The sequence below is a fragment of the Gekko japonicus genome, unplaced genomic scaffold (genome assembly GCF_001447785.1).
Source record: "Gekko japonicus isolate JY-2015 unplaced genomic scaffold, Gekko_japonicus_V1.1 scaffold381, whole genome shotgun sequence".
Classification (NCBI taxonomy): Eukaryota; Metazoa; Chordata; class Lepidosauria; order Squamata; family Gekkonidae; genus Gekko; species Gekko japonicus.
The window spans coordinates 815,220-821,629 of NW_015172016.1; positions in this window are offsets into that span (position 1 = coordinate 815,220).

A 6,410-nucleotide genomic window follows, 5' to 3' on the forward strand; every position below is an offset into this window, starting at 1 on the left:
ATTCACTTTTAACCCTGACACCTCTTCAAATTCCTGTAATACCTTCTTTAACGGTGCCGTTGCAGACTCCAAATCCTTAATTGTCACCATCATATCATCTGCATACAATGTTAAAAGATTCCCATCTACTTTCCCTTTCCCTGGAACTTCAAAACCTATTATTCCTTCATTCTTTTTTAATTTAAGCACCAACAGTTCCAATGCCAAAATAAATAACATGGGGGATAGTGGGCAACCCTGTTTCATACCACTCATTACTTGGACATACCCCTCTGCTAATCCACTAACTCCTACCATCGCCTTAGACTTAGTATATATTGCCTCAATCATATTTTGACATTTCTCCCCGAATTTATACTTTTGAAATATATTTTTCATATACGTCCAATCCACCGAATCAAAAGCTTTATATATATCCAACGCCAAAAGCGTAAGAGGCAACCCTTTATTTTTAGCTAAATAGACCATTCCCATCACCTTCCTAACCGCCTCTACCAAGTACTTCTGAGGCATAAACCCAAAATGATATTTCCCTATCAAGTGTGTTATACATTTTTCGAGTCTCATTGCCATAAGTTTTGCAAATATTCGATAATCCATATTGGTAATAGAAATTGGCCTATATGAATCCCTTAAAGTCTGATCTTTCCCTGGTTTAGGAATTAACACCAACCTCGACTCCAACCATGTAGATGGGGTAGTAGATCCATCCAAAATTCCCTGAAACAATTCAGTCATATGTGGCACCAATATATCCTTAAAGTGCTTATATAACACCGCATTAAACCCATCCAGTCCGGGTGCAGATGAATAAAGGCAAGTTGTATAGGGAAGTAAACACTGAAGGTTGCAGAAGCTGCGCTGAATCAGGGATGGCAGCAGGTAAAGGAACATGGGATCCAAAGATGGGGGGAGACAACTAAAGCTAGTCAAGGTAGGGAATGAGAGAGAAACCGATATGACAGAAGGATTTTATGTAGGACTCCTTGTCAAATAGAAGCCTTGATTGGAGCGGGGGGGGGGGAACGGACCAGGTCCCAAGTGATTCTGAAATAGTTCAGTACTTCTCAGTTCTTTCAGACAGGCTGGCTGGCTGACTGAAAGCTCTTTTTTCAGTGCTGACAGAACAAGAATTCTGCATTTGTAGAGGGCTAGCAGTGGCTCAAGTGGTTAAGACGCTGAACTACAGGCTGTGGAAGGTCAGTAGTTCAGCGGTTCAAGACCCGAGTGCCGCAAGACGGGGTGAGCTCCTGTCTCTAGTTGCAGCTCCTGCCAACCTAGCAGTTCGAAAGCAAGAAATTGCAAGTAGATAAATAGGTACCACTTCGGTGGGAAGGTAACAGCGTTCCGTGCGCCTTGGTGTTCAGTCATGCCGGCCACATGAACACGGAAACGTCTTCGGACAGCGCTGGCTCTTCGGCTTTGAAACGGAGATGAGCACCGCAACCCTAGAGTTGGATTCGACTGGCTTTTGAGCAAGGGAACCTTTACCTTTACCTTTTAGCATCTAATACATACCTTTCTGGATCCACAAGAGGAAGAAGGGGGGGCCGGAAAAAATAAGAAGTGTCAGGGTTCCCATCCCCCACAGGTGGAAGTCCCACCTTCCCCTTTCCTCAAAAGTCCCACCCCATCTCCATCTTCCCCCCATTGGCTGAACAGCCATCCAATGGGGACTACAGAAGGAGGAGGAGTTAGGGACTGCTGGGAAGAAGGAGGCTTGGGGAAAATGGCTGCCATTGTACAATAGGAGGGTGGGGGAGCTGTGATGACCTCAAAAACCAGGATGCTTAGTGCATCAGACTCAGACAGCTGGGAGATTAGGGGTTAATGCCTCACTGAAAAGCAGTTTGAGTTACAGGCTGCTGCCTGCTTGCACACACACACCCCCCCACTGGTCAGCGCCAACTCAGGAGAGTTTTACAAAATCTTGTGAGTCCTGTCAGAGAGTCAGTCAATCGTGTTGTATGCACAGCTTATGAAACACTTTATACTCTGCCACTGACTAACAGGTTTGACTTGGTGGGTGCACTTAGCACTTCCATGGTGCATATGTTAGGTGCCATTTATGATTTTAATATCATGAATGTATTCAGGTATTGTTATGTCCGCTGACCACCACCAGGGGCCAGCGAATACCCCTGAGCTTGACTCTGTAGGAACAATGGGGACTAGGCTCCTAGTCTCTCCACTGGGGAACCAATAGGACCGTGGCAGGCGATTTAAACCCACCAACGGGACCTAGGGGAGTGTCCCCAGGTGTGTATATAGTTGGCCAGCCGGCCAGTAGTTTTTGTTTTTGTTATGTACTAGTAAACCATGCTGATCACTACATCCATATTAGTGGTTTCTACATGCGTTTAACCCACTACACTTCAGGTATTAACTTTGGTTCATTTGTAACTGTTGTTTGAATGCATGCTGGGAAGGTAAAATGCTGAAAGAACAAAATGTTAACTTGCTATTTTTGCTCAGGCTTATGGCTTTGGTAGGCCAGCTATAACTGTGCATGTCTCTGGCTAAACAAAGAACAATGGCACCTTGTAAACCATATCAGCTATATAGATACTTTTAGAGTTTTACAGTCTAAGAGAAAGAAAGACTTATTGTTCAGCTAAAAGAAAAAACTTTACTTGGGAAAGCCCAGCCTAAAAGGTTTTCTGCCAATCAGAGACCTGTTAGGTCAGAGTGCTGATGTTTGATGGAACCAATAATTATGATTTATTTGTAAGCGTCATATGGAGTATAAAACCCTATGTCTCCCATTGTAACCTTAGGGAGAACTGTGGGATCCAAAATCTTGTTGAACTCATGCTTCCCTACTTTATTATTAATAAAGTTCTAGATCTGGTTCTACTCTACAGGATTGTGCCGAGTGTTTTCTCAGATTGGGCTGGGGAAACACACCGTAGATGGGATTTCTGTCTTTCAAATGGAGGTTCCACTGAGATAATTGCTGCCATCACAGAGAGCTTCTGCTGTGCCGTGACTTCCAAACCTTCGGGATACCTGTGCGCAACCTGCTGATTTCAGCCATCCAGGAGCCTTTTCGGATTTACTCCTGCAAGCAGTGAGTTCTCTTAGTGGACCAGCAAAGAGCTCTCATCTGGGCCATTCCTGTAGACCAGAATTCACTTCAGCCGGCTTCAAAAGGGACAGGGTATTTCTTGGGTTCAGGCAACAAAGGGATTTAGTCTCTCCCTCGTAAGGCTCTTCTTTCAGAGAGCAGAGAAGCCCAGCTGGGCGGGGAAAGGGGGGGCTCTGGGATGTGTTTGGGTTTTTTTACTCTGTCTGATCTGAACTGAACGGCCATTACTCTGAAAGGGGTTAATCCTCATTACTGTATTCTGGGAATCGAAGTTCCAACTCTGAAAGGGGTTAATTCCTCACTATTCTGGGAATCGAAGTTCCAACTCTGAGAGGGGTTAATCCTCATTACTGTATTCTGGGAACTGAAGTTCCAACTTTGAAAGGGGTTTATCACAAGCTACTGCAGAGCTCTACCCCTCTCCACTCTCTTCTTCGGAATCACCTGTTCTGTTCTGATCTGGGAAAGCTTTCTGCTGTTGTTTACTCTCTCTCTCTTCACAGAGAGAGTTACTTTGTACTTTAAGAAACTGGGTACTGGAAAACTGTTCTGAATCTGTGAATCTGTGCGCCGCATGTTTAGTATTCGTTAGGTGGTTGACTAGGGCTGGGCATTTTCGTTAGGAATTTTCTCTTGAGTCTTGTTTAAACCGGCACTGTTATGTGGGAGGCGTGGTTTGGAATCTGGAAAAAAAAAAGAATTCATTGCTCTGTCTGTGTGTGGTTTTGGAGTGTGGGAAAATTCAGTGCTTATCCTGCACTGTGGTGAAAGTTTGGATTACCTGTTTTGAAAATATTTTTCGTAGGCTTTGAAGATTTTAATTGTGAGTTGGTATTTTCCTGAACTGAACTTCTTTGAACTTAGTTTAAATAAGATGGGTAATTGTACCAGCAAATGTGTTCATGTGACAGATGTTATTACTCCTTTGGAATATATGGAACATATTGTGGAAACTGGAATTGTTGGGGAAAAGATTATTCGGTTGATAGACTTATGACTCTGTCAGTAGACACCTGGCCAACATATCCTATATCAGTACATACCCGATGGCCAGCCCAGGGTACATTTGATTTTAATGTGATTAATAAGCTTTTGCAATACTGATGTTCTCATTACAAACTGGATGAGACTGAATACTTGGAACTTTGCTGCAAAACTAGGAAAGAGTTGTGTAGAGAAAAGACATTTTGAGTTACCTTTTTGTCTCCAGATGCCACTCAAGGGAAAAATGAATGCTCCATACTTTGAGAATGCCTGAGATGGTAGAATAGACTCAGGCTCAATCGTTAACACCTGCCATCCATCCCAGACATCCGATAACAGTTTAATCCCAGTAGCCATGGTGGATCTGGTAAACTTAGTCTCATCTCCACCATATGAAGCTGTACAGCCCACACAGCCAGCATTACACGATTACCAGATCACTGGAAGCTCTGATACTGAACTGGTTGAGGCAAGCTCTAGTGACACAGCCAGACCCCAAGCTGCAGACACAGATCAGTCACAAATACCCCAGACCAGTTCAAACCAGTCCACCCTCCAACAGGAGCTACAGCAATGCCCATCAGGATCCACATCATGGCATTCTGGACTAGCTGGAGTTTCTGGATCAGTCTGTTAGGGGTAGGCCAGTGTAAAGTTACAGTAATCCAATCTGGAGGTGACTGTTGCATGAATTACTGTGGCCAGGTAAGGGTGGGACAGGAAGGGGGCCAGTTGCCTTGCCTGGCACAGCTGGTAAAATGCCAGCTTGACAACATCTGTGATTTGGGCCTCCATTGATAAGGAAGTGTCCAAGACCACACCCAAACTCCTGGCGGCTTCAACCAGTATTAAAGGTACACTGTCAAGAATGCGAAGTTGGCACCCTGATCCTGAATCCCCCCCTACCCTGCCACAGAACCTCCATCTTGGTTTGATTCAGTTTCAGCCAACTCTTCAACCATCCCACCATGGCCCCCAGCCCAGCCCCTTGGCCAGATTTTGTGGGGCAGTGTGGGGCCCATCAACAGATACAGCTGGGTGTCATCAGCGTACTGGTGACACCCTAGCCCTAAGCTCTGCACCAACTGGTTGAGGGGGCACATATCGATGTTAAACAACATTGGAGAGTGGATTGCCCCGAGGGGCCCCATATGCTAAGGGGTACCTAGTTGACACCCTCCCCCCAGCTCTACCCAACCTTGGAGAAAGGAGACAAGCCACTGCAAGACTACCCCACTCCTGTGTCAGCGAGGTGGTGGGTAAAAAGATCATAGTCGACTGTGTTAAGCACTGTCGTAAGATCCAACAAGAGTAGCACCAACCCATCACAATCCAGTTGCCTGAGGAGATATTCATGATGGTGACCAATGCCATCTCCATCTCACGGCCAGGGCAGAAACTAGACTGGAATGAGCCAAGTGCTGATGTGTCATCCAGGAAACTCTGGAGTTGCTCAGCTACCACTCTCTCAATTACCTTACCCAGAAACAGCAAATTCTGAACTGGGCAATAATTGGATCTAAAGGACCCATAGAGGGCTTTTTCAAGAGTGGTATTACCACAGCCTCTTTCAGACCCTCTGTGTAGACCCTCACATCCAGGGACAGATTAATAATGTCTACCAGGGGGCCCTGTATTCCCCCACAACTGGCTTTTACCAGCCATGTGTCAACATCCATGTGTCCTATAAGTCTGGCTGTAGATCATATCAATCTGTTTGACAGGAGCTGACAGCTCAGGGTGTCAGTAGAGCTGGCTCCAACCGGTTCTGTGTAGTTGATAGCAGAGCTAATTAACAGTGACTCAGCATTGGGTCCTGATTGGACAATGCTAGTATAAATGTGATGCTGTACAATGTACTATCTTTCCTGATGGAAACCTGATGTCTGCGTGAGCATTTTGTCGTTCTGAGCAATATATTGGTGGAGGCTCTTGTAAATAAATTGTATATAGTTTTACACCAAGTCTATAAGACTTACGTCTTCTTTGATACTCTCACACCACTCGCAACCTGCAGTGGGCTAGCACCGCACAAACCTCGACACCATGAGGGATACAGATCTAAGAGGCATGTGGTAGGCCTAACAGCACCCAGGATTCTGTCAACATCTGTTGGAGAGAGCCGGCTGAAGTTATCAAATACTGAATCCAAAGACGGCCAAAGGGCCTCCAGTTCACATACTATATTAGCATTACAGTCCACTATAATCAAAATGGATTCTTGGGACATAACTAGCCCACCAATATGTTCTCAAGCAATAGAATCTTTGCTTCCTTGCACTTTTGTGTTTGTGTATGGGTACAGTTCTTCCTGCAACAATGAAACCTATAGAATCAA